Source organism: Pinus tabuliformis, chromosome 2_2 (assembly GCF_031772625.1).
Source record: "Pinus tabuliformis cultivar Carrire ecotype Pingquan chromosome 2_2, CPIR1, whole genome shotgun sequence".
NCBI lineage: Eukaryota > Viridiplantae > Streptophyta > Pinopsida > Pinales > Pinaceae > Pinus > Pinus tabuliformis.
Window position 1 is genome coordinate 216,785,022 of NC_142300.1, and position 13,410 is coordinate 216,798,431.

The 13,410-nt window shown below is 35.0% G+C and overlaps 1 pseudogene; it reads left to right on the forward strand.

Annotated features, from left to right (window-relative positions):
• The first annotated feature begins 1,381 nt into the window (after window positions 1-1,381).
• LOC149192091 (protein trichome birefringence-like 14) overlaps window positions 1,382-13,410 on the forward strand; it is a 46,272-nt pseudogene continuing 34,243 nt past the window's right edge.

Here is a 13,410-nt window from a genome sequence, read left to right on the forward strand (position 1 = left end):
TCCACCATCAGTGATCAGATTCAGAACTTGATACACTTTTTTGAGGAAGATTAAATCGTTCTTCCCCTGTATGGTTGCCACTATGTTAGCACTCTGTAATTTAATAAGGCTAAGAAATAACTACAGAGGTAACCACACAACCACTTTGGAAGCTAGGATCTAGCCCTGCTAGCTTCAGAGAGGGATCTCTCTTTTAGATTTAGATTTGTTTATATTGAGATGTTAGGCTAGTTATGAAAGTTCAGAGTTTTGTTTATGAATTGGTTTGGTTGGAATAGCAAGGGAAGAACCATTAGGCAATGGAGTCTGCAAAATTAATAGGGATTTGTCTCAGATTTTCAAAGGAGTTTCACAGGTAAAGGTAGTTGAACTAAATGGATCCTTTAGATTTAAATGAAATGTAATAGAAGAAAATAAATAGTTTCAAATAAGCAAAAGAGAAGTTAAGAATTCTTTAACTCAATATCAGGAGAAAACATTTAAATTATCCACAGCCAGAATCATAGTGTATCTTTCAACAAATTCTCTTCATCAACTTTTGGTAAAATAATTCATATTTAAGAACACATAAGTATGGAAGAAAAAGAAATAAACACATAGACAACAAGAGAAGCACTTCACCAAATAGTCCAACACATGAGTCCTATGAATAATTTCTTTTTTATTACTGATAAGTCCACTTGGGCTTGAAAAATATACAATAGCTTTCTTTTGTACAAAAACCAACATCTACTACTTCAAATGATGAAGTATTTATAAAAATTATTACAAAATATCTTTATAGAAAATATCAAGATTCATTATAAATATCTGAAAACTAATTGTAAAAATAGAACACAAATAAATGAAACTAAGACTATTTGAAGAGTTCTGGAACTATCCTTGAGGGTTGCTGGTGATAAAGAAGATAAATTTTAATTTGATTGCAACTCTTATTTGGTGAGGTGGCATCCAAGTCACTAACTGTCCATGAGCTTTTTTCTCCCAACATTCTGAAAAATAAGGTCTGGTGATCCCTTTGTATATCCAAAACCATAATAGTTGTTAGAAAACTGAGAGAGGATTTTGTAAATGATGATGTTAGCAACAAAAACCTCTTTCTGATTTTGACAATTCATTTCCACCTGCTCGGAAACCACATTTGAAAAAACTGACTAAAAACAGGAAAATTTGGGAAAATATGCCTGCAAAGCTTCATTCGAATATCCCAAACCATAATAGCTGTTAGAAAACTGAGAGAGATTTCTACATGAGGATGTTATGAAAAAAAACCTCTTTCCATTTTTGAAATTTCATTTTCAGGTGTTTGTAAACCATGTCTAAAATTACTGTGTTGTATAGGGAAAAAAAGCATAACTTTAACTGACCATGAAACGAACATATGACGTCGAGGCGGGAGGTGGGGGATGATGTGGAGGCACATGGTTGGTGGAAAGGAAGTGGGGTTCGCAAGGGTGATGTGGAGAAATTACATGGAGGTGAGTGGGGACAACAGTCCAAGTGGCAGGTAATGAGTGGCGCGGGAGTGATAGTGAGGTCAAATGTTAATTACATAATAGACATGGCCAGGTGTCGGGATAAGAGTGGAGGGAGTGCGTGGGAAGAGATATCGGGAAAGGGGGAGAAGGTTGGCAGATTTCAGAGGGGGGTCAAAGTGGTAAGTGGTTTGTGAGAGGAGGGGAGTACGAAACACATGAGGGGCAGCCACGTCGTGTAAGAGAGAAAAGGGAAAACAACTTTTTGGACCCCCCCTGTGGTTTACTGTTGGAGGGGCTAGGGGGTCAAAATTTGATCACTTTTCATTGATTTGGGTAGTTTGAATCATTTTCGTTGTTTCTTGCACACCAATTATTACAAACGATAAAAATTCTGCATCCAACCATAAATTTATTACAACTTATGCTAATCGCAATTAAATGATGCGATTAATTAATCTAAGCATACTTTAGTTAACCTTTAATGCTGCATTTTGACTTGCAAGCATACTTTATGATTTTTTCAAAGGTTTTACTTTTATTTTTCTATTTTGTTCTTGGAAATAATTTGCAGGATGAAATATTATTTACATCTCTCAAACCCAAATAATCAAGTAAAACAGTAACTCATCCTATAAATTTATAGGACCCCAACACATTGTGAAATTTTTGTAACAACCAGAATAGAAACTACTGTAGATTGAGGAGCAATACTTTATTATCATACTAGCTCCAATGATCAAATCAAGACAATTAACATACTAATATGCATACTATAGACCCTTGCAAACACAAGATGAGTTAAGACATTCACATTCTCTACAACATAAAGATATTCGCATAAGGCAGTAATCATGTCAATTATGAAATTCCTCTAAAGATTCTACTAGCGATGATTCTCTAGATTTGAACCCTGCAAGACAAGTAAGAGTAGAATCCAAAAGGTAGGTCACTTCACATTTTATAGAGAGGTTGTGTTATCAAACAACCCTCATTGTGATCCCTATAACAAGTCAAACATAATGTAAATGTTATTATTCATTTTCTGTCGATATAACTTTCTATCATGCACTCCTCATTTCATGCATAAGGTTTTAGATTATTGTATCCTGTAGGATCATCCACACCCATAGTCCCTCTTATGTGCGGTTAGGAGGCTTATAGCCACACCCTTAAGCTTTTATCCTAGTGGTTGGGGCTAGAACTTTTCAAAACTAACAACATTAGATGATCATCTATTCATGTCCAGAAACCTTGCTTCAACAATCAAGAGTCTTCTATTCATTTACTACAAATAATAATAGTTGTTGGGGTCTCATGGAGTTTCTACATCTAAATGAAAATCCTCTTCAATCATCTTCAATCAAGAAATATGAACAACGTGTCTAGATATCACATGAACAACGTACATATCTGGCTGTAGCTTCAAGCTTTGATTGCGGCTATAGTGTGTCAAGATATCACATGAACAGTGTATTAAATGTCACCATGACTGCGTGTGCAATCAACTACCTTTTATGACTGCGTTATAAGTCTCCTATGACTGCGCGAAGATGTCTCTGTCTTTGTTTGCCTATGGATCTTTATGACCTACGTATGTGTCTCCATTTCCAGCGGAGACTGCGTTTATTCCTTCCCTTACTATGGCTTGATGTCTTCATTATGGCATATAAATTCTTACTGTGACTAAGCTCCACTACAATGTATAAGCTAGGGCTGCATATAAGTGTCAACATGTATAGCATGAACATTGACTGCAGACAGCGTGACCATTGACTGCGTGAATATCTCCTATGACTGCATGAAACCAGCGTATAACATCCATAGCATATCCACTATGAATAGTGTATATCATTCACTATGAGTAGCGTATATCTTATAAGGTCTTCAAGACTGCGTTGGATTAGGGCATCATCAAACTAGGCCAGGGTATTCTTTTTGTGAATTTCCTTCTCCAAAAACTCAAGACGTGGAGAGGAGATCACATCAAGAATGTATGTTCAAATGACTTCAAGTCCTTGCTAATTTATACTAAAATGTAGATGATGACTAGGCATGTCTATTGGGCTTCTGAGCCTACTCAAGTTGCTGGTCGGCTTGACAATAATTCCATAATCAATATAAATTCATATCTCCATAAATACTTAACGGAATCAGATGATATTTAGATCAATCCTACACCTCTCAACGAGAGGGATCCAATAAAAATATCAGCTACCATAAATAAGTTGACCCACATGGAGTTTGGACATAGTTTATGATTTTAACGTTTTCCCAGTAATGACCCTTAAGAGTCATATGGTAGAACACCTGCATCATAATCAAACTTTGGTGAGATAGCTGACTTACCAAAGGTAAGGATCACATACCCCGAAGCCTCCTCAACCCGTTGGCCAGACGAAGAGGGACAATCCCAACAAGCATGACTTTTGGGTATGATGCCAATAAGGGTATACTCTGCTAGACCAAGATAGGGGGAGATACCTGACTTGTCAAAATAGAAAACTATCACACACACCCTATGGGTGAAAATAGGGGAGATACCCTACCTAATGCAAGAGTAGGTTTCACACACACCTATTGTCTAGAATTCCCTCAACCCCAGGAGCTCTTCATCTCAATTCCTCACCTTGGGAGCTCAGACAGAGGGGAAGAGCTAGCTCAGTGTCCTCGATAATCCCATACCCTTACTTAGGGGGGTCACATCCATCAATCCATGTTTCTCTTTGTAGATTGGAAACATATCAACGTGCTCATATCTGTTACCTGATCAAATAATTAGAGAAGGGTTAAATCATACTACTTTATGGAGTTATTTCAAGTAGCAGTCCTATGTTTTCTTGTTCATACAAAACATCAAATCAAATATATGTTAGAGAAAATACATGTCATAAAATGATACCTTATTCATATTTCCTCCCATGGAGGTAGTAACCACAAGCCTAAGCTTGTATCATACAAAAACATTGTCTCAATCTATGAATATATCTTTATCTTGACTATATATACAAGATTCTTTGCCAATTAGATCCTAATCTTATGTCGCAATATATCACTGTCATATCCAAAACCTACTCAAACAACTCTCCAAATAGATTCCTTAACAAAACTATCTCGCAAATAGCCATGCTAGAAACAATGTACTCAACCTTGAATGTGCTCAAAGCTACAGATTTCTATTTCCTGCTCATCCAAGATATCATGGCAGATCCCAAGCTAAAGCAACACCCAAATGTGCTCTTTTTATCAATAACATATCTAGCCTAGTCAACATCAGTGCATCCATGCAATCGTACATCTCTTGTAGCATATTATAGACCAATATTGATCCTCTCATGTAGATTGTTTCAAAATGCGCTTGACAAAAACCCAATTTGTATGAAGTGACTTAGACATGAATTGACTCATGGTGTTCACTACAAAGCATACATCTAGACGAGTGTTCACAAGGAACATCAATGTCTTAATCAAATGTCGATATTGAAATCCAACAACATCTCTGCATAATTTATTGAAATTAAATTCCATAAAGGTGTTCAAGGATTTGCATTCCCACTTTCCAAATCTCTCTGATAACTTCACGACATATTTTATTTTTCCAAAATTCTAATCCTAGAAAGTAGTGCATCATGCCAAGATCCTTCATCTTGAACTTGAAGGCAAAATCCCTTTTACTTTGATAATAAAAGGCTCATTAGCTATTAAGAATATATTGTCAACGTATAAAACCAAAATCAAAGGCACACCTTGGACAACTTTGAAGTAGAGGTTCAGATCAACACAACTTCCAAGCTTCACGAAGTAGCTATCAATGCAAACATACCAGGCTCGGGGAGCTTCCTTCAACGCATACAATACTTTTAGGTAGAGTTCACACTCAAGTACCAGGTTACAACCTTGTCTATTGTTATGTCAACAACTTTCATTTATCATTTCATCAAGTCACCAACATGATCATAATATGAAGCATTTCTACCACTAAATGTGAATGTATACACCAAGGACAAGTCATATAAGTTTCTGCCATCCATTCATTTTGTTAGAACTTTGTAATTTCTGAGGTTGTGAAAGAAACCACAGAGGTAGCCACAAAACCACTTGGGAAGTTGGGATCTAGCCCCACCAGCTTTAGAGAGGGATCTCTCTGTCAAATTTAACTTTGTTGTACTTGGGATTTTAGGCTAGTTATGAGAGTTCAAAGTTTGATTTTAAAATTGGTTTGGTTGACTGAATGCCTGAAACATACATTGGGCTATGGATTCTATAATATTATCGTGGATTTGTCTCATATTTTCAAAGTAGTTTCATAGGGCAAGGTAGCTGAACTAACTGGATCTCTTAGTTTCAAATGAAATGTAATAGAAGAAGAGAAATAAGTTCAATTAAGCAACAGAGCCTTCAAGAATTCTTTAATTTAATATCAGAGGAAAACATTTAAATTATTCACATCCAAAAACAAAGTATATCTTTTAATAAATTTTGTTCATCAACTTTCTGTAAGATAATTTAGATTTAAGAACACATAAGTATGGAAACAAATAAATAAACACATAGACAGTGAGAGAAGCACTTCACCAAATAGTCCCGACATGAATCCTGTGAAGAATGTCCTTTTTATTACTGATTAACCTGTCAAATGAAAAAATACAATAGCTTATGGAATACAAAAATAAACATCTATTACTTCAATTAACGGAGTATTTATAAAAAATTATTACATAATATCTTGATTTAAAATATCAAGATTCATTTCAAAATATCCTAAACTGATTGTAAAAATAGAACAAAAATAAAGGAAACTAAAACTATTTGAAGAGTTTTGGCACTATCCTTGAGGGTTTCTGGTGATAAAGAAGAGAAATTCAAATTTGATTGCAACTCTTATTTGGTGAGGTGGCATCCAAGTCACTAACTGTCCATGAGCTTTTTCCTCCTGAAATTCTGAAAAATAAGGGTCCAGTGATCTCTTTCTATATCCCAAACGATAATAAGTGTTAGAAAAATCAGAGAGGTTGTGATGTTAGAAACAAAAAACTCTTTTTTTTTTGAAAATAAATTTCAAACTGATTGGAAACCGCATTTGAAAGCATTGACTAAAACTAGGAAAATTCTGGAAAATATCCCTGCAAAGCTTCATCCAAATCTCCCAAATCATAGCAGTTGTTAGAAAATTGAGAGAGGCTTTTATACATGAGGATGTTATAAGAAAAAAACAATTTCCATTTTCGAAAATTCATTCTTCACTATTTGTAAACCATTTTTGAAATTATTGTGTTATATTTGGAAAAAAACATAGTTTTAATTGACCATGAAATGAACATATGACGTGGAGGCAGGAGGTGACATGGAGGTGGGGGATGATGTTGAGGCACATGGTTGGTGGAAAGGAATTGGGGTTCACAAGGGTGATGTGGATAAATGACATGGATGTGAGTGGGGACAACTATCCAAGTGGTAGGCAGTGAGTGGTGCGGGAGTGACAGTGAAGTCAAATGTTAATTACATAACGGACATGGCCAGGTGTCTGGATAGGAGTGTAGGGGAGCATGCGGGAAGAGATAGTGGGAAAGCGGGAGAAGGTTGGTGGATTATGGAGGGCGGTCGAAGTGGTAAGTGGTTTGTGAGGCGGGAGGGTGCGAAACACTTGAGGGGTGACCACATTGCATAAGAGGGAAAAGGGGAAACAACTTTTCACACCCCCCTATGGTTAACTGTTGGAGGGGCTGGGGGGTCTGAATTTTATCACTTGTCATTTCTCCAGGCAAGTTGAGTCATGGTAGTTGCTTCTTTCACACTAGTTATTACAAACGATAAAAGTGTCGCATACAACCATAAATTTATTACAACTTATGTTAATCACAATTAAAAATGTGATTAATTAATCTAAGAATACTTTAATTAACCTTTAATGTTGCATTTTGACTTGCAAACATACTTTATGATTTTTTCAAAGATTTTTTTTTTCTTGGAAATAATTTGCAGGATGAAATATTATTTACATCTCTCAAACCCAAATAATCAAGTAAAACAATAACTCATCCTATAAAATTTATAGGACCCTAATAGTGGCTCGAATGGGGATGACATCCTCCCTATGAGGTGCCAAGAAAACCATAGACTAGTAGCCCAATCCATTGTGCTGATCCCAAATCTGCAACCTGTTTTTCCATGAAAATATCTGCTACTGAAAAAATCTTAAACTGAAATCAAAACCATTTTGCAAACTGAAATCTAAAATATACACTAAACTGAAAGTTGTACTGCTATCTGAAACTGAAACTGAAAATACTACTTGAAAAATATGCTTAGGGTACTGAGCTTATTTTCACACAGCTACCTATCCTACACTGTTGAAAATCGTGTTGAATCAAATAATACAAAAATGCCAATGAATCCAGTCAAGTAGCTGTTGAAATAAGTGGACTTCTTGACTGTTTGTTAGCAAAATCAAAAGGGCGGCTTGACTATTGGTCCACAAAATCAAAGTTGTACTGCTGATGGATCTGGTCCTTATAGTGAAAAAATGGTTGAACACTTAAGCTAAAAATAACCTCCATGTAATTTGTCACAGGATCAATAAAGGCATGATTAATTAGTTTACCTTTCAGGCCTTCAATGACCAGTTAAGCATGGATTATTTTTCCAGTTATATCCTTAAGGTTAAACCCTAATTCCAACTCAGTAGTTTCAATCTTGTACTAAAGAAAAAGACTCATCAATCTGCAAATCAAAAGGAAATACAATCTCCTCTTGTTTTGGAGAAGGAAGATTTTCTGAGAACTATTTAGGATCTTGGAAACTATATAACTGAATCTGAAAATCCAAAAGTTCAATACCCTTCTTAAATCTTTAAGCAATTAATTCAAGAAAACAAATTTTAACTTTAGGAGAATTTTTTCTCGTTTTCAAAAAATGAAACACAACCATTGAAAAAGATTCATTAATTTGAAAATCTACTAATGTATCCATGAATTCTTTCAAAACTTCACCATATATAGGGTTTACCACATACCCTATCATGTTTCTTATAAATATATCTGATCAATATGTAGTGGAGTCACCATGAATTTTCTGCAAATCTGGAATCTTTAATAGTGGATTCAACCTGAAAACTTTGAAGCTCTGGATACTTGAAACATGGAGTCGCCTGGTGAATTATTCAATCTTCTTGTGTCTGATCACTGTCCACCATCAGTAATCAGATTTGGAACTTGATACACTTTTTTGAGGAAGATTAATCGTTCTTCCCCAGTATGGTTGCCACTATGTTAGCACTCTATAATTTAATAAGGCTGAGAAATAATTACAGAGGTAACCGCACAACCACTTTGGAAGCTGGGATCTAGCCCTGCCAGCTTCAGAGAGGGATCTCTCTTTTAGATTTAGATTTGTTTATATTGAGATGTTAGGCTAGTTATGAAAGTTCAGAGTTTGGTTTATGAATTGGTTTAGTTGTAATAGCAAGGGAAGAACCATTGGGCAATAGAGTCTGCAAAATTAATAGGGATCTGTCTCAGATTTTCAAAGGAGTTTCACAGGGAAAGGTAGTTGAACTAAATGGATCCTTTAGATTTAAATGAAATGTAATAGAAGAAAATAAATAGTTTCAATTAAGCAAAAGAGAAGTTAATAATTATTTAACTCAATAGCTGGAGAAAAAATTTAAATTATCCACAGCCAGAATCAAAGTGTATCTTTCAACAAATTCTGTTCATCAACTTTTGGTAAAATAATTCAGATTTAAGAACACATAAATATGGAAACAAAAGAAATAAACACGTGGACAGTGAGAGAAGCACTTCACCAAATAGTCCAACACATGAGTCCTATGAATAATTTCCTTTTTATTACCGATAAGTTCACTTAGGCTTGAAAAATATACAATAGTTTTCTTCTGTACAAAAACCAACATCTATTACTTCAAATGATGAAGTATTTATAAAAATTATTACAAAATATATTGATAGAAAATATCAAGATTCATTACAAATATCTGAAAACTAATTGTAAAAATAGAACACAAATAAATGAAACTAAAACTATTTGAAGAGTTCTGGAACTATTCTTGAGGGTTGTTGGTGATAAAGAAGAGAAATTCGAATTTGATTGCAACTCTTATTTGGTGAGGTGGCATCCAAGTCACTAACTGTCCATGAGCTTTTTTCTCCCAACATTCTGAAAAATAGGGTCCCATGATCCCTTTGTCTATCTAAAACCATAATAATTGTTAGAAAACTGAGAAAGAATTTTGTAAATGATTATGTTAGCAACAAAAGCCTCTTTCTGGTTTGGCAATTCATTTCCACCTGCTCGGAAACCACATTTGAAAACACTGACTAAAAACAGGAAAATTTGGGAAAATATGCCTGCAAAGCTTCATCCGAATCTCCCAAACCATAACAACTATTAAAAAACTGAGAGAATTTTTCTACATGAGGATGTTATCAGAAAAACCTCTTTCTGTTTTTGAAATTTCATTCTTAGGTGTTTTTAAACCATGTTTGAAATTACTGTGTTGTATAGGGAAAAAAAACATAGTTTTAACTAACCATGAAACGAACATATGATGTGGAGGCAGGAGGTGGGGGATGATGTGAAGGCACATGGTTGGTGAAAAGGAAGTGGGGTTCGCAAGGGTGATGTGGAGAAATTACATGGAGGTGAGTGGGGACAACAGTCCATGTGGCAGGCAATGAGTGGTGCGGGAGTGATAGTAAGGTCAAATGTTAATTACGTAATAGACATGGTCAGGTGTCGGGATACGAATGGAGGGAGCGCACAAGAAGAGATAGCGGGAAAGGGGGAGAAGGTTGGTAGATTTCAGAGGGGGGTCGAAGTGATAAATGGTTTGTGAGGGGGGGGGGTGCGAAACACATGAGGGGAATCCACGTTGCGTAAGAGAGAAAAGGGAAAACAAATTTTCGGACCCCCCCGTGGTTAACTGTCGGAGGGGCTATGGGGTCCGAATTTGATCACTTTTCATTGATCTGGGCAGGTTGAATCATGGTCATTGTTTCTTGCACACTAGTTTTTACAAACAACAAAAGTTCTGCATCCAACCATAAATTTATTACAACTTATGTTAATTGCAATTAAATGATATGATTAATTAATCTAAGCATACTTTAGTTAACCTTTAATGCTACATTTTGACTTGCAAGCATACTTTATGATTTTTTCAAAGGTTTTATTTTTATTTTTATATTTTGTTCTTGGAAATAATTTGGAGGATGAAATATTATTTACATCTCTCAAACCCAAATAATCAGGTAAAACTATAACTCATCCTATAAAATTTATAGGACCCTAACACATTGTGAAATTTCTGTAATAACCAGAATAGAAATTACTGTAGATTGAGGAGAAATACTTTATTATCATACTAGCTCCAATGATCAAATCAAGACAATTAACATACTGATATGCATACTATAGACCCTTGCAAACACAAGATGAGTTAAGACGTTCATATTCTCTACAACATAAAGATATCTGCGTAAGACAATAATCATGTCAATTATGAAATTCCTCTAAAGATTCTACTAGCGATGATTCTCTAGATTTGAACCCTGCAAGACAAGTAAGAGTAGATTCCAAAAGGTAGGTCACTTCACATTTTATAGAGAGGTTGTGTTATCAAACAACCCTCATTGTGATCCCTGTAACAAGTCAACATTATGTAGATCTTATTGTTCATTTTCTGTCGATATAACTTTCTATCATGCACTCCTCGTTTCATGCATAAGGTTTTAGATTGTTGTATCCTGTAGGATCATCCACACCCATAATTCCTCTTATGTGTGGTTAGGAGGCTTATAGCCACACCCTTAAGCTTTTATCCCAGTGGTTGGGGCTAGAACTTTTCAAAACTAACAACATTAGATGATCATCTATTCATGTCTAGAAACCTTGCTTCAACAATCAAGAGTCTTCTATTCATTTACTACAAATAATAATAGGTGTTGGGGTCTCATGGAGTTTCTACCTCTAAACGAAAAGCCTCTTCAATCATCTTCAATCAAGAAATTAATCTGTCTTATCATAATATTGTCATATATCAACAAAATTGTCAGATCATGGAGTCAAACTATATCAAGTTCTCAAACATATATGCATCATGATCATAAAAAAACATCATCAACTACTTCATCATCACATATGAACATGTTATCAAATCTTCATCAAATTTTAGAGTGACATAAATGTATCTTCTTCATAATTCAAGGATCATAATCACAACATCAAGTTAGGGCATCCATTTTAGCCACATTTTCAAATTTACTAAGCTTATCAAAACCTAACCAAGATCAACAAGAAGATCCAAAGTATTAATTTTATTATCAGGGTTACCATGCTTATCACAAGCATTAACAATAGTATCAAGTTACCATATAGGAAAATCAATGTTTCTAGCCAACTTTATAAGATCAAGAGATCCACAATGTCTAATAAAATGTAAGATACTCGCAAAATCTCAAGAGAACCAATATATCACATGTACCAAAAATCAAACTTACTTTCATATGCATGCATGAGACATTTATGAAGGTGATTTTCTTGAAAAACATTAGGGCTTAACTTGCCATCCAATCTTGCAGCTAAATCATAACATTAAACAATATACTTCACATACCTTGTAGTACTCATGTACATTTGCAACTTATAACACTTATTTGTCATTGACAGTTGTAGTACTTTCATATTGCAATTTTTGTATGCTACTTTTCAAAAAAATTCCTCAAGTACTTCTTTCCTTTTCCAACACCAACTCTTCACTTCCTGCACTAGCTATATTTTCCTACAAATTAGATGATCCTCAAGAAGGATTTTCTTATTACATCTCATTTGAAGGGTAGAAGTATTCATATACTCAAGTATTCATGCAAAAGATATAAGCAATAATCAAAACAATAAGTCTAGTACCACAAAGAAATACCATAAAACTAAAAGGTACTTATCTTTAAGGATAAGTGATCATCTCCCACTTGTGCCAACCTTCAAGATTTATTGTTGTTCATTAACCATATATCAATGTCACCTTCAATATTTCTAACTGACTTCATTCACAGCTAGGCCTAATTGAGACTATCTCATCTAGGGTTACACTAAACCTGTCACAAATGCTAGAATATCTTCTCACCGATCATGCTAGGGTTTCAAGACTACATATCTCAAACCTTTGTCATATTTCATGATTTCTTCTAGACCCTAACCTCATAATATCCATCAAACCCTAATAACCAGGTTTCCCAGGGTTTCGTTCAAGCCCTAGAATTATTTTAGGTCTCCTCCATCTTCTCTTGCTTCCATTATTGGTGTCTTCATAGGGTGATCTCAATGAATTTTCTTCATCCCAAATATGATTCCATGTTAATTTTTCATAGGGATATATTGTTCTTTGCTTTAGATAATTGCATTTCATCATTTACATATTGGATTCACCCCACAACATTATAACATCATTACATCATAGTAATTATATAGAAAGAACAATATGATCAACAAGGCAACAAAACATAAAGGAATATAAGAACAAAAATAGTCACACATAGAGACTCTAGAATTGGCCGAAGACTAGGGAAAAACCCCACAAGGGGGAAAACCCTTTAAAATTATTCCTCTTACTAGATTGTCATAAAAATTTTAGCAAAGAGAGAGTACAACATTCCAGTTCTTCAATCACAAAACTATCCAGCAAAACCAACCAAACATTATCCAAAATATGAACCTAGCAACAATACTGATCATAGATAACTTTCCCAGCCTGCAATTAACTGTGGTTAGCTATCAGATGAATCTGCAGTCTCCTGTCAGTTGAAACCCTAAGCCCTAGACACACACAACAAACAATCATGCATGTGGCTGAAGTGTCCCGACCGCATGTACAGGATTGCGTGCAAATGACTGGAGCTGAAATTTCTTTTTAGCATCCATG